Source organism: Entelurus aequoreus, linkage group LG27 (genome assembly GCF_033978785.1).
Source record: "Entelurus aequoreus isolate RoL-2023_Sb linkage group LG27, RoL_Eaeq_v1.1, whole genome shotgun sequence".
Lineage (NCBI taxonomy): Eukaryota > Metazoa > Chordata > Actinopteri > Syngnathiformes > Syngnathidae > Entelurus > Entelurus aequoreus.
In genome coordinates, this window is record NC_084757.1 from 26,202,710 (window position 1) to 26,224,768 (window position 22,059).

General features: G+C 39.1%; 1 protein-coding gene across 7 annotated transcripts in view; it reads left to right on the forward strand.

Annotated features, from left to right (window-relative positions):
• The window catches only part of ptgfr (prostaglandin F receptor (FP)), a 110,828-nt gene that overhangs the window by 83,137 nt on the left and 5,632 nt on the right, over positions 1 to 22,059 (forward strand). For 2 of the 7 annotated variants that reach the window (XM_062039420.1, XM_062039421.1), the window contains one exon: positions 17,434 to 17,585. The exons of 2 other annotated variants lie outside the window; for them this stretch is intronic. The gene's annotated coding sequence lies outside the window, so the exon portion shown is untranslated. Of the gene's footprint in view, positions 1 to 14,640; positions 16,006 to 17,433; positions 17,586 to 17,732; positions 18,847 to 22,059 lie in introns of those variants that run through there. 3 more of the 7 variants (XR_009824816.1, XM_062039423.1, XM_062039422.1) reach the window with 3 other exon arrangements.

Here is a 22,059-nt window from a genome sequence, read left to right on the forward strand (position 1 = left end):
TTTGCAAAGAAATGCTGTTTACAGTTATGTTTTTGCTAAAAAATGTGTACAAAAAGATCAAAATTAAATTTTTGTAACAAATGTGCATTTTTAAAATTTCAGCTATTATTTTGGTTGTTAGAAACATTTATTTGCAACAAACATTAGCAGGACGGTTCCTTAAAAAGCTCCACAAAAAGCATTGACTTACTCAAAACAAGGAAAATGGAGGTACCGTATCTTTTTTGTTGTGCCTGAACGCGTCATATATTATTTTCAAAATACCCAATTTTAAAAAAAAAAGATTTTTAAAGACTTTATGACTTTTATTATTATATCTTAATTTATTTTTGGGGATTAAGGCTTTCAAAAACACAGTTTTTTTTTTGCTAAACCACAGGTGTCAAACTCAAGGCCTTTTTCTATTTTGACATAAAAAAAGATCTAATAATGCAACAGATATTATATTATCATACTTTCGAAACATTTTGGGGGTAAAAACATACATAAATATCTACTTAGCCTTGTGATTTCAAAGCAAGTTACCCATCAAATTGTACACTGTAAACATGACAATATTTTATTTTTCTAAATCAGCTCGGTCTTCAGAATCCTACCGTAAGAAAAAAACTGCGGTACCATTTTTACATTTACAGTAATACACTGTGAAAACAGCAACCATATTTTTTATGCAAAAAAAACAAACAAAAAAACGGCAGCTCAATCACCAGAATTTTACAGTAAAATAGTCTGACCATTTTACTGTAAATTTTATGGTAAAATTCTGCCAAAATACAGATTTTTTTTTTCTTACAGTGTATATATGTATGTATGTATGTATGTATACACAATGTAAATATACAATACAATATGCAATATATATAAATATACATTTACTTATCAAATGGATAGGTAATCGTGTTTGACTATCAGTCGTACTTTAACTTTAACTTAGCCTCATGATTTTTAGGGCGGTATAGCTCGGTTGGTAGAGTGGCTGTGCCAGCAACTTGTGGGTTCCAGGTTCGATTCCCGCTTCTGCCATCCTAGTCACTGCCGTCGTGTCCTTGGGCAAGACACTTTACCCACCTGCTCCCAGTACCCACACTGGTTTAAAAATGTTACTTAGATATTGGGTTTCACAATGTAAAGCGCTTTGAGTCACGAGAGAAAAGCGCTATATAAATATAATGTGCAAAAAAACAAAAAACTGGCAGCTCAATCACCAGAATTTTACAGTAAAATAGTGTGACCATTTTACTGTAAATTTGATGGTAAAATTGTGCCATTTTTTTCCTACAGTGTATATATATGTATGTATATATGTATCAATGTATATACAGTGTAAATATACAATACAATATACATAAATATACATTTACTAATCAAATGGATAGGTAATCGTGTGACAATGTCATGCGGCTAATCCTTATACGTGTATGTTTCTTTAATTAATGTCCTCCTCAATGAAAACGAGTTTGACACCCTTGTGCTAAACTGTTACAGGACTGCGAGGCGTGAGAAAGTGCTGACATCTGCTGGCAATAAATATTATTAATATTTTTCAAACCCATCCATCCATCCATTTTCTACCGCTTATTCCCTTCGGGGTTGCGGGGGGCGCTGGAGCCTATCTCAGCTACAATCGAACCTCACACCCTTTTATGTTTAGTTATTGTTTATAGACTTGCCAACATTACCATCTGGCCTATACTGTATGAGCAATTATGTAGCACAAAAACACTATGAGGTTTAATTCTGGATACATATGGCCATTGCTAGTGAAAGATGCTCTTGAATTGACCTTCAGTTTTACAATTGAAGGGCAATCTAGGGCTCCTTGTGCTTTGTGATGGGGAGAAAATGACATGAGGGACAGGACGAGTATGAAGAGGGGAAGAGTACGTTTGTTACCTGTGAATTGTGCAGGGCTTTTACGATCAGGACGTCATGGTCACATTATGACTGATTTTCCACTCCTCCATCCAAAACCCCACTGGGCTCCCGCCTCGCCTATTATGGCGTTCAACAAAAGAATGCAATGGTGGAAGCGTCACGTTGCCTGACATTAGGACATCTCAAGGCAGATGTGCAAGAACACTCGGAAGGCGTGATGTCGACCGGAGAGGATGTGGGCCTGCATGCTGTGGTCCTCAAGTACGTAATGGAAGCGGCAGGGAAGACAGGAAAGCAGGTTTCAGCCTCATATTGAAAGAAAACGCGGATGCATTTTGGAAGCGGTAGACGACCACAATGTATTCCACCAGGCTGATGCATTCCACAATTAAATCCATCCATCCATCCATCTTTTTCCGCTTATCCGAGGTTGGGTCGCGGGGGCAGCAGCCTAAGCAGCCACTTCGTCCAGATCTTCCCAGGGGATCCCGAGGCGTTCCCAGGCCAGCCGGGAGACATAGTCTTCCCAACGTGTCTTGGGTCTTCCCCTTCGTCTCCTACCAGTCGGACGTGCCCTAAACACCTCCCTAGGGAGGCGTCCGGGTGGCATCCTGACCAGATGCCCGAACCACCTCATCTGGCTCCTCTCGATGTGGAGGAGCAGCGGCTTTACTTTGAGCTCCCCCCGGATGGCAGAGCTTCTCACCCTATCTCTTAAGGAGAGCCCCGCCACCCGGCGGAGGAAACTCATTTTGGCCGCTTGTACCCGTGATCTTGTCCTTTCGGTCATAACCCAAAGCTCATGACCATAGGTGAGGATGGGAACGTAGATCGACCGGTAAATTGAGAGCTTTGCCTTCCGGCTCAGCTCCTTCTTCACCACAACGGATCGATACAGCGTCCGCATTACTGAAGACGCCGCACCGATCCGCCTGTTGATCTCACGATCCACTCTTCCCTCACTCGTGAACAAGACTCCGAGGTACTTGAACACCTCCACTTGGGGCAGGGTCTCCTCCGCAACCCGGAGATGGGTTGCAATATCAGGCCTAGGCAATTAAGTTAAAGTACCACTGATAGTCACACACACACTCGGTGTGGTGAAATGTGTCCTCTGCATTTGGCCCATCCCCTTTTCCCTCCCCCTGGGAGGTGAGGGGAGCAGTGAGCAGCAGCGGTGGCCGCGCTCGGGAATCATTTTGGTGATTTAACCCCCAATTCCAACCCTTGATGCTGAGTGCCAAGCAGGGAGGTAATGGGTCCCATTTTTATAGTCTTTGGTATGACTCGGCCGGGGTTTGAACTCACAAAATTGTTTATGGAATTGTTCAGTATACAGAACCATAAAATCTGTTCAAAAACAAATATTCAAATCCAGATGTGAAGTGAATTATATTTATATAGCGCTTTTCTCTAGTGACTCAAAGCGCTTTCCATAGTGAAACCCAATATCTAAGTTACATTTAAACCAGTGTGGGTGGCACTGGGAGCAGGTGGGTAAAGTGTCTTGCCCAAGGACACAACGGCAGTGACTAGGATGGCGGAAGCAGGAATTCGAACCTGGAACCCTCAAGTTGTTGACACTGCCACTCTACCAACCGAGCTATGTCGCCCCAGATGTTAGTATGCTTTATGCTAATTGATATATAAGCAGTTCACATATGGTACACTGCATATTATTTGCCACATGCAAAGATTTAAAAATGTATTTCTCGAAATGTCCCTAGTTTTAAGAGCTATTTACTTATTTGTAGTCATTGACGTTACTTAACATAATCTTATTTTTTGCATGAATAATTAGATTTTGTCTATATAATCAAATTGAGAAAATCACTATTCAAATAAGATATTTAGATTTTCCCCTCATCCTTTAAATTTAATATTTGCCTAATTTAAGAATTGCAAGTTGAATAATGCTTGTTTTAGAATAAAATACTTATTTCTATCCTAAAAGTCTAGATCAGGCCTAGGCAATTATTTTGACTCGGGGGGCCAAATTTAGAGAAAAAAATGAGTCCGGGGGCCAGTATATCGGATTTTTAGGAACACTAATACAAAACCTCCCAATAATGTCTGATTGAATGTTAAAAACATTATGACAGTCCACCTTGAAAAACGGAATGGAATTTTACAATTTTTTACTGAATGAGACACCCAGAATGTACATGAAAATAAAGAATGTGTGATTTACAATATTAACTATGAACGATAAAACACTAAATATTGACAACATATGAACGTCACACCACCTCTCGTTCAACATATTTTACAATCAAGCGAAACGCAACAAAAATGCAACAAACACAGCTAAATATGAACGCGAATGATAAAAAAAAAACCACCTACAATCTGATACATCAATAAGCTTTAGAACTTTGTTGTAAAAATCTCCTTCCGCGTCTGTCCCTGACACCCGCATTTCAGGCTGGCCACTCTGGAAGCACTCTGTGGAAACGCTCCCCACCCACACTGCTTGGTGCCTCGTCTGAGCTGCTGTGACGTAGATTACCATAGTAACTAATTAGATTACCATAGTAACTAGTATATCATGCAAAAGTGCATATTCCAACCATTGAAATACTTTGTATAGTTCAAGACTTACGGTCATTTGAAAACACCACTGCACATCATAATGGCAGCTACAGTTTCCATCTTAAAGACCCCAAAAAATTATTTGGGAATGTCTGGCGGGTCAGATTGAAAAGCTTAACGGGCCGCATTTGGCTCCCGGGCCTTACTTTGGCCAGGTCTAGTCTAGATATAGAAATCTTAATTTAGCATGTCTTATCAAATAAACTTAACTAGCTGCATGGACAGATAATTTTGCTAGTTTTTAATATTGTTTTCCTAAAATCTAGTTTTGTTATCTTATATTTTGTCAGGTCTTTTCTTCAGTACCGTATTTTTCGGACTATAAGTCACAGTTTTTTTCATAGTTTGGCCGGGGGTGCGACTTATACTCAGGAGCGACTTATGTGTGAAATTATTAACACATTACTGTAAAATATCAAATAATATTATTTAGCTCATTCACGTAAGAGACTAGACGTATAAGATTTCATGGGATTTAGCGATTAGGAGTGACAGATTGTTTGGTAAACGTATAGCATGTTCTATATGTTATAGTTATTTGAATGACTCTTACCATAATATGTTACGTTAACATACCAGGCACGTTCTCAGTTGGTTATTTATGCCTCATATAACGTACACTTATTCAGCCTGTTGTTCACTATTCTTTATTTATTTTAAATTGCCTTTCAAATGTCTATTCTTGGTGTTGGGTTTTATCAAATAAATTTCCCCAAAAAACTTATACTCCAGTGCGACTTATATGTTTTTTTCCTTCTTTCTTATGCATTTTCGGCATGTGCGACTTATACTCCAGTGCGACTTATACTCCGAAAAATACGGTACATCATCACGTACACTGTAAACCAGACAGTAGCCTGATGAACAACATACGGATAAATTAAAGTTTCACAAATAAGATTTTTCCCCCACTTTTTGTTAGGCAAATATATTTTGTCCTTTTTGACATTTAAGTCACAATGGAAGTGGTCTAGTCCTTAATGTGAAGAAGCAACTAGCCAAACTAACATATATGGAGAAACAAACGTGTCCTGGGTCTTCCTCGTGGCCTCCTACCAGATGGACGTTCCCGAAACACCTCCCCAAGGAGACATCCGGGGTGCATCCTAACTAGATGCCCGAACCACCTTATCTGGGTCCTCTCGTTGTGGAGGAGCAGCAGCTTTACTCCGAGCTTCTCACCCTATCTCCAAGGGAGAGCCCCGCCACCCGATGGAAGAAAATGACCATAGGTGAGTATAGGAACGTAGATCGACCGATAAATTGAGAGCTTTGTTTTCCAGCTCAGTTCCTTCTTCACCACGATAGACTGATATTTGGTCCACATCACTGCAGATGCCGCATCGATCCGTCTGTCAAGCTCATAATCTATTCTTCCCTTACTCGTGAACAAGACCTCAAGGTACTTGAACTCCTCCACTTAGGGCAGGGTATCGTCCCCAACCTGGTGATGGCCTTCCACCCTTTTCCAGGCGAGAATCATGGACTTGGACTTGGAGGTGCTGATTTTCTAAACCAGTGAGAGCTAAAGATCCTGGCCAGATGAAGCCATCAGGACCACGTCATCTGCAAAAAGCAGGCACTTAATCCTGCAGTCTCCAAACCGGATACCATCTAATGCCCTGACTGCTCCTAGAAATGATGTCCATAAAAGTTATGACCAGAATCGGTGACAAAGGGCAGCCCTGACAAAGTCCAATCCTCACTGAAAAAGGGTCAAACTTACTGCCGGCAATGCGGACCAAGCTCTGACACCGATCATACAAAGAGCGGACCACCAAAATAAGGTGGTCTAATACCCCATACTTCCTGAGCACTCCCCACAGGACTTCCCAAGGAACACGGTCGAATGCTTTCTCCAATCTACAAAACACACGTAGACTTGTTGTGCAAACTCCCATACACCGTTAAGTACCATGGCGAGAGTATAGAGCTGGTCCACAGTACCACGACCAGAACAAAAACCCCACTGCTCCTCCTGAATCCAAGGTTCCACTGTCCAGCGCCGCCTCCTCTCCAGTACACCTGTATAGACCTTACCGGGAAGGCTGAGGAGTGTGATCCCACGATAGTTGGATCACACCCTCCGGTTCTCCTTCTTAAAGAGAGGAACCACCACCCCGGTCTGCCAATCTAGAGGCACCGCCCCCAGTGTCCACACAATGCTGTAGAGTCTTGTCATTCAAGACAACCCCACAGCATCCAGAGCCTTAAGGAACTTTGGGCGGATCAAATCCACCGTCGGGGCCCTCCCACCGAGGAGCTTCTTAACTATGTCGCCAGAAATAGTAGAGTCCCCATGCACTGCTTTCTCATAGAAAGTGGATGGATGAGGTCTTCGATGTATTCATTCCATCGATCCACAGACTACGGATAGAGGTCCAGAGTTGCTTCGAAGTCACCCGAAAGTCATTCTTCAAATATTCCCCGAACTCCTCTCATGTCCGAGTGTTTGCCTCTGCGACCGCCAAAGCCGCACACCGCTAGGCCTGTCGATATCTCTCCGCTGTCTCCGGAGTCCCATGAGCCAAAAGGTCACCGCTGGTTACACAACATTTTTTTTTACCTTACCTATGAACAATATCTATGCTCCCCCCACGGTTTCAGGTCAGCCTTTTTTCATTTGTCCGTCAAATGGTAAGGGGGGGAAAACAAATAACATTTTCAGTTAAGTTCAAGTGCTCACTTCAAACCTTCATTTTTTATATGGCGTATTTTTCAAAACACACTTTTCTCCAAATTGCTCCTTGAAGGAAAAAAGTCGTAATGAAAGACAGCAGTAGAAGTGATGTTTTCAGTGGTTATTTTATGTTTTCAGAGAATACTAAATTGTAGAGTTTAAGTCCCATACTTGTTTGATAGTGTACATAATGTAAAATACGATTCACTCAACCCCACACCAGGGTTCATGGTTGTTCTGTGAGATTGTCATGTTAATGTCTTCCACCCTGGATATAAAAAACGACGAGTACATTGGTGAGAGCAATTCATCTCTGAGGTGGAGGACATTTCTCTAGCGCGTCGAAGGACGAAATCACTGCAGGTGCAGAAAATGATGACTTCAAAGAACGTACCATTCAATGCTAATGTTTACCTCAGACACCCATTTTGAGAGCTTATGTATAGGTTATGTCAGTGTTTTTCAACCTGTTTTGAGCCAAGGCACATTTTTTTCATTAAAAAAATGTGGAGGCACACCACCAGGCAGAAAACATGAAAAAATTAAACTCAGCAGCCGATATTGACAGTAAAAAGTTGTTCTGGCAATTGTTGGATATGAATTCAAACCATAAACAAGCATGCATCACTATAGCTCTTGTCTCAAAGTAGGTATACTTATTTTGAGTTTTTGGGGGTTTTCCTGTGTGTCGTGTTTTAGTTCTTGTCTTGCGCTCCTATTTTGGTGGCTTTTCCTGTTTTGTTGGTATTTTCATGTAGCAGTTTCATTTCTTCCCTGAGCGCTATTCCTCGCACCTGCTTTGTTTTAGCAATCAAGACAATTTCAGTTGTGTGGACGCTATCCTTTTTTGTGTGGACATTGTTGATTGTCATGTCATGTACGGATGTACTTTGTGGACGCCGTCTCTGCTCCACACGCTGTAAGTCTTTGCTGTCGTCCAGCATTCTGTTTTTCTTTACTTTGTAGCCAGTTCAGTTTTAGTTTCGTTCTGCATAGCCTTCCCTAAGCTTCAATGTCTTTTCTTAGCGGCACTCGCTAAGAAACTCTTTTGACCTGCACACTGCCTCTAGCATATTGTGATCATGACAAAGCAAATAGCTACCTGCTGCCACCTACTGATATGGATGAGTATTAAACGGTTACTCTGCCGATCTCTAGACAGCACCGACACTCAACAACGGCACATTATTTGCGGATTATAATTACTGGTTTGCAAAAAATATTTTTAACCCAATTAGATGAAATTACATAATCTCCCACGGCACACCAGAATGTATCCCACGGCACAGCACAGTGGTTGAAAAACACTGGGTTATGGTAATGTTTGGGGGTTACCCACATATGCGGTCCTCTCCAAGGTTTCTCATAGTCATTCACATTGACGTCCCACTGGGGTGAGTTTTCCTTGCCCGTATGTGGGCTCTGTACCGAGGATGTCGTTGTGGCTTGTACAGCCCTTTGAGACACTTGTGATTTAGGGCTATATAAATAAACATTGATTGATTGATTGATTGATTGATTTTAACAAGTTACATTAAGAAACACCACATGTTTACATTTACACAATTCAACATGTTGGAGAAGTGGTACTGTACTGTAGGGTTGTATGGTATACCGGTATTAGTATAGTACCGCGATACTAATGAATCATATTCGGTACTATACTGCCTCTGAAAAGTACCGGTCCAGACCCCCGTCGTCGTCATGTCGTATCATTGCTGGTTTACAAGCAGAGGAGCATGTTCGGCAGCGCACAATCGCAGAGTACTTACCAGCAGACACGGTGTGTAGACAGAAAAGGGAGAACGGACGCCTTTTGACTTAAAAACTAACGTAACGATAAAGGTGAAGTTATAACACTGAAACACCCTCAGGAAGAGGTGCTTTAAGACATGGCTAGCAGCTAAAGTCCAGTCCCAGTCGGCAGTGTTTTAGCTACTTCTAAATCACTAATCCTCGCCTCCATGGCAATAAATAAAGTAAGTTTCTTACAAGTATCATCCCTGCAGGACGAGGAAAAGCTAAACATGCTTCACTACACACCGTAGCTCACTGGCGTCAAAATGTAAACAAACGCCATTGGTGGAGCTACACCTACCATCCACTGTAACGATACCAAGTACATGAGCGTATCTAGTCGATACTACTAAGATTACGTAGATATCTTTTGGCATCACAACATCTTCTTTCGTTTTTAAAAATGTATATTACGTTTATAAACTCAGGAAATATGTCCCTGGACACATGAGGACTTTGAATATGACCAATGTATGATCATGTAACGACTTGGTATCAGATTGATACCCAAATGTGTGGTATCATCCAAAACTAATGTAAAGCATCCAAACAACAGAAGAATAAGTGATTATTGCATTTTAACAGAAGTGTAGATAGAACATATTAAAAGAGAAAGTAAGCAGATATTAACAGTAAATGAACAAGTAGATTAATAATTCATTTTCTACTACTTGTCCTTAATAATGTTGACAAAATAATAGAATGGAAAATGACACAATATGTTACTGCATATGTCAGCAGACTAAATTAGGAGCCTTTGTTTGCTTACTTACTACTAAAAGACAAGTTGTCTTGTATGTTGACTATTTTATTTAAGGACAAACTTGCAATAAGAAACATATGTTTAATGTACCGTAAGAATTTTTATTAAAATAAAACCAATAATGCAATTTTTTGTGGTCCCCTTTATTTAGAAAAGTATCGAAAGGTACCGAAGAGTATCGAAATAATTTTGGTACCGGTACCGGTACCAAAATATTGTTATCAGGACAACAATAGTAGGAAGAAGTAGAGTTTATTTACTAATCCAAACCTGGCTTTACTAATCCAAACCTGGCCTTCACAATATCTGAGTAATTATTGATAGTCTGTTCCTTATACCTGTGTTTGACTCTGACCATTTTCTAATTGGGACAAACAAAATGGAAAATATGGAGACGTGTAAATCCTGAATTATGCTATAACGCCGGCTCGCTCCTTCCCCTCTAAACCTTGTAAGTGGGTGTAATTTCCTAGCTCATAATTAAATATAGTTCATTGCTCGCCTAAGGAACAACATGCAATGTCTTCATTATTGTGAAGGAAAAAAAGAGGTGAACACTTCATTAGATACATCTGCACATGATCATTTACAATAGGGGTCTCCAACTTTCATCACTATTAGACCTGCAGGAGAGGTGGGCTACTTGGGTTTTATTTATTTGACTGGCAACACATCGATTGGTCTTTATTTACGAAACAGGTCTCCTTAATTTTGTTGTCATTGAATGAAGGCATAATGTCTGAATTGTAAAATAGTAAAGCCGGGAGTCAACAACCCAAAGCTCTCGAGCCGCATGCGGCTCTTTAGTGCCACCCTGGTGGCTCCCTGGATCATTTTTTTAAAAAAAGGATTGAAAATGAAAAAGAAGGGGGAAAATCATTTTTTTGTTTTAATATGTTTTTTGTTTGAGGACAAACATGACACAAACCTTCCCAATTGTTAGAAAGCCCACTGTTTAATATGTTTGTGTGTATGCTTCACTGATGAGAGTATTTGGTGAACATCGTTTTGTCCTAGTCATTTTGGCGGTTCTTGAACTCACCATAGTGTGGACTGTGACGCAACAGTTTGTTTACATGTAAAATCTCCCACTCCTTCTTTGTCTCATTTTGTCCACCAAATGTTTTATACTGTGCGTGAATGCACAAAGGTGAGTTTTGTGGATGTTATTGACTTGTTTGAGTGCTAATCAGGCATATTTGGCCCGGGCATGACTGCAAGCTCATCAATGCTAACATGCTATTTAGGCTAGCTGTATGTACATAGTGCATCATTATCCCTCAGGTGTAGGTATATTTGAGCTCATTTAATATCCTTTACTTTATCCTCTTTGTATATAACTTAGTTTTGCATGTCTCATGACACATTATCTGTATGTAATATTGGCTGCATTTCAGATAGTTGTTTGTGTGCCATATTGTTCCAGACCACAGCAAACATTACCTCGCTTGCCAAAGATTGTGATAAATCCATTAGAAGAAGACGGCCTGCCGTTTCCTTTACCTTGGACACACACATCTATACCTTTTGGCCATTAAAAGCCAGTAATTTCCAGGAGTTATCTCACCCTCTGAAAAGTGTTACTAATGTTTTCCTATGTTGTAAAAATGTTTAGAATAAATATTAAATTTCAACATTTCTGTCAACGAAGATTTGCTTCAGCCTGCGACACATAGTCATTTTGATAGTAGGCTTATATAACTGATATAGACACTTACGTCATGCGTTGTCTTCATTATAACACTTATATAAGACTTTAAAGTCATTTTGATAGTAGGCTAATATAGACAATTACATCATGCGTTGCGTTCATTATAACACTTATATAAGACTTTATTTTTTGCGGCTCCAGACAGATTTGTTTTTTGTATTTTTGATCCAATATGGCTCTTTTAACGTTTTGGGTTGCCGACCCCTGGGTTAAGCAAATGGTTTTTAACCCTGTGGTGGGCTACTTGTATCTGTTGGAGACCCCTGAGCTACTGCTCAGTCAGGTAAAGGACCGGACCCATTTCTAAACACTCAATGCGGTTGTTTAGGGCCCCAACCACTTGGGAGGCCACATGATCATGTCCTAGCCACAGCGGTGTATAGAGAGATTTGGTCCCCAACATGGCCCCATGTAGTCATGTGAGGGGCTTTTGACCAATCGGAGTAAGGCCAAGCAATCTCCAAATGATACTCTCTCTGTACACGGCTGTGGGCCTGGGCTTTTGTTAAGATTTTATTTTTTCTTATTTCATTTAGATCAGTCAGTTATAAAATACTACATCATAAAATTTAAGATACAATTTAATTTGCTGTCAAAGTTCAATAAAAAAGTTGTTTGAAACAAATTAGGAATGTAAAATTACCTACACCTAGTGATGGGCAGTAACCAGCTAGCTAAACTACGTAGCTTAACTACATTTTCCAGTAGCTTGGCGGTATAGCTTAGCTACATTTTTAACGAGTATCTTTTCCTGTACCTTAGCTACTTTTAGACCCATGTAGCTCGGTAGCTTACATCAAAGCTACTGCGAATCCAAGCCCAAAAACAAATATGGAGAAAATACAATGACCTGGATGAATGAGAACATCTGTCTATACGTAGAAAATCCATGATGCTTGGTTGGTGTTTGTATGAGGAGTCACGATCAGCTAAGATTAGGGCAAAACATTACGCACTGGCCAATCAGAGGCACGATAAGGCAGGTCATTAAAACTAAGAAGCAAAATCCTAACAGTCACATGACGACGAGGGAGCCGGAGAAGGAGGGACGCTTCAAGCTGAGGACTCAAAAAAAACATACTTGATAACAGGAGAGGAATTCTCTCCCGCAGATTAGAGTTTTCATTTAGTGATGAAGACGAAGTCCAGGAAACCCACAATAATGCGTGTCCTTGGTCATATTTAGACAAATGTATGCGTATAGAGAAAACAATGCCCCAAACCTTAGTTTTTAGTTGCTTACTCTGTAAACCAAAATCATAACTCTTCATTTAAGACGTCCAACACAAATTTAGGAGCACACATTAAGGTGAGTTGAGTTCATGGAAAGTTTTACCGCACACAACCATTACCAACTGTTCCCAAACAACACACATTGTTTTTTTTGTCAAGATATAGATAGATTCTGTTTTTTTACCATAGGTAGAGAAAATGAATAACATTATAGGGGTGGGCCAAAGAAAAGGCAAACTAAAATAAATACATACGGTGGGGTGCGGGGACCCCTAGAGGTGGTTGTAGGGTGTCCCCAGCTAAATGACCGATAGTTAATAGCAGTGGACCCTTCTTGGGTCCGTTTGTACACTCTCAGTTACATTAACATTGATGTTATACATGTGGGCCCATAGATATAAATGCTGTTAAATGTAGCTTTGATGTAGCAGGCTACTTTTGCCGTGTAGCTTGTAGTGTTGCTTGCTACAATTCTCTGGGGATAGCTTCCCCTGTAGCTTAGCTATATTCAATCGAGAGTAACTTGTAGCTTACTACGTTTTCCAAGTAGCTTGCCCATTACTGCCTACACCCTCTTGCAAAATGCAAAATGGTTCATTCCCCCTGGTAGGGCAAACCCAGCATGGACCACAACACAGACGTCATAACGTCATCAAAAATCCCCTTTCTGCATGCACCCACGCAATAATATTTGGTAACAGAATGAGGTGATAGAAGAAAGGTACAAATATAATAAATGTATTTGTGGCAGCATCGGACGAAGTTAATTTTAAGTTTCACTTTTGCATAGCGCTTAATTGTGGTGCGTTCAAGAGATCTTGATTGAAGTTAAAAAAACAGAGGTGTCAAAAGTTTTAAAGACAGGGGATGCTTAACCCCCAATAGATGCACTAATAATTATAAACATAATAATGATGTTTTTTATTAAAATTATTATCCACTAATGACAATCCTAAATTAATCAGATAATCACAAAAAATTGTATCAAAGTTTTTGCCATACTAAATCCTGGAGACATTTCAAGTTGCACATGTGTTTTAAGAAGCTAATCTCAACCAGATTGAGTCAATTAGTTTTTTAGTGCATATGGGGCGCTGACGTTAGGTGGGGGTAAGGGGGGGTTGTCTAATAACTCAAGTGTTTGAATGAGTAAGTGAGTAAGTAAATTGTATTTATAAAGCGCTTTTCACCAATAAAACCACAAAGCGCTGTACAAAACATAGGTGAATTAAAACAACAATCAAATCAAAACAACAGGGGCAACATCATAAAAAAGATTGTTAAGTTTATTAACTAAAAGCTTTACTAAAAACAGAAGTCTTCAAATGTTTTTTTTTAAGTTTCAACACAGTCAAGCTCACGGAGGGACTGGTGCAAGTTATTCCAGAGTCTGGGGGCTACAGCCTGAAATGCCAGGTTTCCAAGGGTTTTAAAATGGGGTTTTGGAATGCTTAAGAGACCCTGGCCTCAAGTGTCGGCACACAACAAATCAGCGATGTACTGAGAGGCCCACCATGCAAGGCACGGAAAGTTAGAACTAACATGTTAAACTCTATGCGGAATTTGACTGGAAGCCAATGAAGACTGGATAGAATGGGGGTAATATCAGAATCAGAATCAGAAATACTTTATTAATCCCCAAAAGGAAATTAAGATTTTCAGCACAATCCCGTTCAAGATCAGACAAACATTACAGGGAGACAGAACAGGATCGTTGACAGGTCTGCCAATTTCCGGCAGCCCTTACAAAAAAGGTGAGAAACAGGTAAAAGTTTGGGGGGTGAGAAAAAAAACATTCAGTCTAAGCCTGGGCCCCTGGAGAGGGGGGTCCATACTGAGGCCAAGGAAAAAAAGTGTAAGAGGGAAACATCAAAAATCAAAGAACACAAAGGACATTAAAGACATTAAAAGAGCAGAGCTCATGCAACCAGTCATTTGTACATACAGCTACAAAAGTAAAAACAACAAAAAACATATACACTGTGGTGGCATCTGCGGTGTTCCACGCCATCGTCTGCTGGGGTGGGGGGGAACATGGCCAGAGACAGGAGCAGACCCAACAAAGCAACCAAGAGACCCGACTACACCCTCGGCCGCCCACTAACTCTCGGTCAGTGTCCAGTCTGCATGGATGAGCGAGGATGCGTCTAAGGCAGGGGTGTCCAAACTTTTTCCACTGAGGGCCGTACACGTAAAAATTTAAGCATGCGGGGGCCATTTTGATATTTTTCATTTTCAAACCTTAACAAAATATATGGATTTTTTTTTTTTTTTTAACCTTTAGGGCTCCCGGGGACTATAAAGGGTCTCAGTCATTAAACTGTTAAAAATAAGTCAAATTATTATTTTATTTTTTTATTTAACGCTTACAGTAAATCTCTATACCAACTTGAGGTTGATATAAAGTAAAAAAAAAAAAAAGGTTTTCTGTCAAAGACAACTTTGTTTTTTATAGTAAAACTGAAATATGCAGTATTTAGTAATTAGAGCCTTAAAAGATCAATAATGCAGGACACCATTGATTTTAAGTCTTTAATATTTTTGAGTAATCACAGTGAAAAGTTAAATACAATCCTACTAAATATATTTGGGATCCAAAAGGTCCCCCACTCATAAAGTGATACATTTTTATTAGTTTTTTTTTTACTTTCAACACTTAAATTACGAGATGAACTTCAGATATATCTGTCGATTTTACGTTTGAACTATTATTTTGTTTGTTTTATGCTCTTTTGTCAAATAAAACTTTGATGTTTTTATATGGCAACCACACAATATATGCAATATTTTTTCCACATAAAACATTTTAAAGTGATATTTTTAAGTAATAATTCAATATAACATAGATTTTTAGTCTTTTTTTTTTTTTTAGCAATGGCAAAAAAAAGAAAAATAAACAAAGACAAAAGAAAAAAAACAGCCTGCATGGCAGCTTTGTGTCAACATTGCAACTTTTTCTTGTTACATTTCACCTCATTCCACTTTTTTTAAATGTTTTTTTTAAATTTTTGCAATATTATCAATTTTGCAATTTTTGCAGAATGTGTGGCGGGCCGGTAAACAATTAGCTGCGGGCCGCACTTTGGACACCCCTGGTCTAAGGAGACCGAGGTGTCCGATACCTGCTCATTCAGCCAAGACACTGTAAAGCTTGTCCGTCCCGGCGCTCAGCGCCAGCTCCGCAGTCTCCTCCAGTCTCTCCAAACGGACTTTGGTGTGGCAGAGACCCAGCAGCTGGTCTCCATGGCCAGAAGGCTCCCGGGAGGCAGATCCAGAAGTTAACAAAAAAGCCCCGCTGAAGTCACGAAAGTGCTACCCCTTGTCGCACAGTCCCAAAGGGCCCCGAACCAAAAGGTAAAAAAAACCACATGAAAACAAGATGGAAACACCAGGAACACAAAAGGATGACACAAGAGCACAGACTGTTCTGTAATATCAAAGTAATATCAACGACCCAAATAGGGCCACGAACCAAATCTTGTTTAGGGCCACATAGGGAGGTATTGATTTAACAATAGCAACACTCAACAAGTCAACGCTAAAGAGACTTCAGACTGTACAAAATGCAGGTGCCAGACTTTTGACCGATGCACCCAGAACAGCCCACATCACCCCCGTTTTATCCAGTCTTCATTGGCTTCCAGTTAAATTCCGCATTGAGCATAAGATTTTAGTCCGGACATTCTGTGCGTTGCATGGTGGGGCCCCTCAGTACATCACTGACTTGCTATGCTTCAGCCTGCGGTCTTCAGGCCAGGGTCTTCTAAAGATCCCCAAAACTCGTTTTAAAACCCGTGGAGACCTGGCATTCCAGGTTGTAGCTCCCAGACTCTGGAACAATTTGCACCAGTCCCTCCGTGATCTTGACTGTGTTGAAACTTTTAAGAAACATTTGAAAACTTCTCTTTTTAGTAAAGCTTTTAGTTAATGCACCTTTTAACTATCATTTTTAATCCACTTTGTATCCTTTTTATGATGTTGCCCCTGTTGTTTTAAATTGAATTGTTGTTTTACTTGACCTATGTTTTGTACAGCGCCTTGTGATTTTATCTGTGAAAAGCGCTTTATAAATAAAATGTTGTAGAGGTTGCCCTCTAGTGGGTTCTTCAGACCACCACAGACTGCCAGGAATTCAGGATATAACACTGTTTTATTTTCCTTCAATGGTGCAAAGTCTTTTGCTTTTCAGCACAGTGTCTCCAACTACTCGTTTCCTCACGGCTGCTGCTAATAAAGGCGACAGGTGGTTAGATAACAAGGCCCACCTGGGCCATCTACGCACCAGTCGCTGTCTTCGAGGCCCGGTCCTGACACACCCCGTTCCACGGCAGGCCCGCAGGCCACGTCCCCCTCCACAAAGTCCTTACTTACTTATTACTATTATATTAGTGGGAGTTTGCAAAGGCGTACAACTGGGCAGCATCATTCTGAGAGCTCTTTCTATTATTTGTGGCTGAAAGAAAAAGTTACCAAATCATTATTGTTGGACAATGGCGCAATTTGCAGAGCAAATGATGCCTTTTCCTCCTCAATGTCCTCAACTGGCCACAAATTGAAGGCGTCACAAACACATAGTTAATCATTATAAGTTGACTCAAGCTTAAAGGCTGTTCCCAGAGTTGATGGAGAGTCTTTAATAAGCTCCATGACCTACACACAAATGTATTACCACTATCACTTATCACGGGAACGTGTGCGCAATGCTCCAACATCTCAGTTGCAGGAGTCTGTTAGTGCGCAACCAAAAAGGTCGCGCAGCTCTGACGCACTTCACTCCAACAGCTGGAGTCAGGAGACGGCAGACTGGGCGCAGCACATCTCGCCTACGCCTCACAAACAACGCTGAGCGGAGCAGAGCCGACTTATATGAAGAAGAAAAAAAAAAGAACCGGAGATCAGCAACAGGTGGACACTTGATGGCGTAAAAGTCTAAGGTAATATACCCTTTGTTGTTTTTGTTGAATTTGTTTTTCCTCATAAATAATGATAAAGATGAACACAATGTGCACTTGTTAGGGTAAAATAAGGGGAACCTCTTGCAAGGCATTTAATAAGCACATGAGGATGATGTCACGTTACAGAGTACCTGAGAGCCCTATGGGCGTAGGGCACAAATTTTCCCCCGGGCAAGCTGGAGAGGTACGTTACCATCAGTGAACAAACTATGACATGGAGAAGGTAGGATTATATTAGATCTTTTTACTCCTTTTCAGACATGTTGAATTGTGCAAGTGTATACATGTGATGTAACTTGTTATGCATGCCGTAAAACAAATATAACCATGACTAGGGATGTCCGATAATGGCTTTTTTGCCGATATCTGATATTCCGATATTGTCCAACTCTTAATTACCGATACCGATATCAACCCATACCGATATAAACCGATACCGATATATACAGTCGTGGAATTAACACATTATTATGCATAATTTGGACAACCAGGTATGGTGAAGATAAGGTCCTTTTAAAAAAATAAAAATAAAATAAGATAAATAAATTAAAAACATTTTCTTGAATAAAAAGAAAGTAAAACAATATAAAAACAGTTACATAGAAACTAGTAATTAATGAAAATGAGTAAAATTAACTGTTAAAGGTTAGTACTATTAGTGGACCAGCAGCACGCACAATCATGTGTGCTTACGGACTGTATCCCTTGCAGACTGTATTGATATATATTGATATATAATGTAGGAACCAGAATATTAATAACAGAAAGAAACAACCCTTTTGTGTGAATGAGTGTAAATGGGGGAGGGAGGTTGTTTGGGTTGGTGTACTAATTGTAAGTGTATCTTGTGTTTTTTATGTTGATTTAATAAAAAAATAAAAAATGTAAATAAAAATAAGAAAACCGATACCGATAATTTCCGATATTACATTTTAAAACATTTATCGGCATCTCTAACCATGACTATACGTCGATATATCAATCAAGTCTGTACTGAAGCACGTCTGTAGTAAAAAAGGGGAGGACGTTGGAGTGTGCATTAGTGTTGTCCCAATACTAATATTTTGGTCTTTTTTGGTACTTTTCTAAATAAAGGGGACCACAAAAAAAAGTCATTATTGGCTTTATTTTTTACAAAATATCTTAGGGTACATTAAACATGTTTCTTATTGCAAGTTTGTACTTAAATAAAATAGTGAACATACAAGACAACTTGTCTTTTAGTAGTAAGTAAGCAAACAAAGGCTCCTAATTTAGTCTGCTGACATATGCAGTAACATATTGTGTCATTTATCATTCTGTTACTTTGTCAACATTATTAAGGACAAGTAGTAAAAAATGAATTATTAATCCACTTGTTCATTTACTGTTAATATCTGCTTACTTTCTCTTTCAACATGTTGTATCTACACTTCTGTTAAAATGTAATAATCACTTATTCTTCTGTTGTTTGATACTTTACATTAGTTTTGGATGATACCACAAATTTGGGTATCAATCCGATACCAAGTCGTTACAGGATCATACATTGGTCATATTCAAAGTCCTCATGTGTCCAGAGTAGTGTTGTAACGATACCAATATTTTGGTACCGGTACTAAAATTATTTAGGTACTTTTCTATATAAAGGGAAGGGGACCACAAAAAATGGCATTATTGGCTTGATTTTAACAAAAAATCTTAAGGTACATTAAACATATGTTTCTTATTGCAGTTAAGTCCTTAAATAAAATAGTGAACATACAAGACAACTTGTCTTAGCAAACAAAGGCTCCTAATTAGTCTGCTGACGTATGCAGTAACAAATTTGGGTATCAATCCGATACCAAGTAGTTACAGGATCATACATCGGTCATGTTCAAAGTCCTCATGTGTCCAGGGACATATTTCCTGAGTTTATGTTTATGTAAAAGGGGGGCATTCCATCTACCGATTACTCAAAAATTAATTGATATCATGGCAAATAACTGCCAAATTCATTTTCTGGGGCAAAAAAATACATTAAGCGAAGTTGTTGTATTGTTTTAAAATTTTGTTCATCCTTTAACTCTACAATTTGGCAGTATATCTACATTTGGAATGTCATGAGTGGTCATCAGCCAGTGGTTCTCTCTAGTTCTGCATGCGCTATAAAATGTTAGCTACACTACTCAGCTGTTACTGTGTAAATCACACATGTTCGACTTAGGTGCAAATAATACTGGCTGAGGGATTCATTTAGAAAAACGAATGAATGAATGATAAACGGATTCTATTACAACATTGGTTCTGTCCCTGCTGTGTTGTGCAGTATACTCGTTAATAAATGTGTTCTACATTCTGTGTACAGCTCTGGTAGTGGGTACATTCGCACCCACCTGCACAAATGTACTTCAAAATGTAACAATAAAAATAAATATGACTTTTTTGTTTGTTTACTAGGGCATGCATGTATAATATGCATTTGTTTGACCATTTAAAATCAACGATAATAAAAAGGAGATGCTTGGAAATAGCATAAAAATGCCCCAAAAACTTGGAAAAACGCGATTCATAGCATTACTTTTTGATGTAACCATCATGAGCGTTCTGTTCAGGTTTATTTCTTTTATATTTTGATAAATCATCATATTTATGTATTACTAAATTTAAATAGGTATTGATCAATCTTTAAGCTGTGTGTATTTGAGTTCAGTTTGCTTTTGACATCTTATTTAGAATTGTAGTTGAAACTTTTACAACCTTGTGTTGCGCTCATGATGGCGTAACCAAACTAGATTTCATTTAATTATCTTATTTTGAATATTTATTCCCTTTTGTACATTTAGTATATTTAAATATACTGTGTTTTATGCTTTTTTTCTTTTTGGAACATGTACTATACATATAATACAATAAAGTCCCATATATAATGATGTTTCTAGCAATACTTTAATTTTGCCTTTGAAAGTAACACTCCAATGTCCATTAGTGGAGCTGTACACATCTCCTTTACACTTTCTCATGCACTCCAAATAATTATTTTTTTTCATTGTTATTCATTATGTTTTTCCAAATTCGGTAAATACCAGCTTCTCCCCAATTATTGCTTGCTCCCAACTAACGCCTCTGACTTCTAGTTTAGGTTTATTTTGCAATATGCGTTTGCGTTTCAGTATATTTTGCTGCTTTTGCACTGCGGAGGACTGCTTTTAATGTTGTTATACATGATGCATTGATAATTTAATATTTATAATTCTATTCTTTTGAGAGAAAAAAACAGTTTTCATGTTTAGTATTTTATTAGCGCTGTCAAAAATAAAGAGTTGACCCATGTGATTAATCACAAAAGGTTATCCCATTAATCATGTATACACGCAAATCAATCATTCAATTTATTTTGACCATGTGGTTGGTTACCTGAAAGGTGGCACAAGTTGTTATACGGTCAGTGATTGGGTCAATGCATTTGTCTACGTGAGTAGACTCCCACTGTTGAGCTCGCTGGCAAATTTCACTTCCAAATAAACAGAGCTTTAGCTAAAACTGTTACCAAGTTTTGAACAAATAAATGAGCATTCAATTAAAACATGTTTTCAAATGTTCCTGTATGACATTCTGACAATAAAGTTGCATTTGGGTTCAAATTAGTGGTGTCCGATACCACGTTTTTCCTTCCAATACGATACCAATATTTAAGCTGTCTTTAAATTGAAGCGGAGTGGTAATTTGTTTTTGGCGACACCTAGTGGTCAGAATAATTCATTAAGTTAAACCGGGGGTCAGCAGCCCGCGGCTCTAGAGCCTCTTTAGCGCCGCCCTCGTGGCTCTCTGGACCTCTTTCAGAGATGTGTGAAAATGGAAAAACTAAATATTTTTTGTTTTAATATATTTTCTGTAGGAGAACAAACATGACACAAACCTTCCTAATTGTTAGAAATCCCACTGTTTATATTAAACATGCTTCACTGACAAGAGTATTTGGCAAGCACCGTTTTGTCCTACTAGTTTCAGCGATCCTTGAAGTCATCATAGTTTATTTACATGTACAACTTTCTCCAACGCTGCCACAGAAAGACGTGTTTTATGCCACGCTGTCTTTGTCTCATTTTGTCCACCAAACGTTTTATGCTGTGCATGAATGCACAAAGGTGAGCTTTATTAATGTTATTGATTTGTTGAAGTGCTTATCAAGCATATTTGGTCAATCCATGACTGCAAGTTAATCGATGCTAACATGCTATTTAGGCTAACTGTATGTACATATTGCATCATTATGCCTCGTTTTTAGGTATATTTGAGCTCATTTAATTTCCTTTACTTACTGTATGTCCTCGGTGTATTTAATTTATATTTGCATGTCTCATGACACATTATCTGTATGTAATATTGGCTGCATTTCTCATAGTTGTTTGTGTGCCATGTTGTTCCAGACCACAGCAAACGTTACCCAGCTTGCAAAGATTGTAATAGATCCATTAGAAGAAGACAGCCT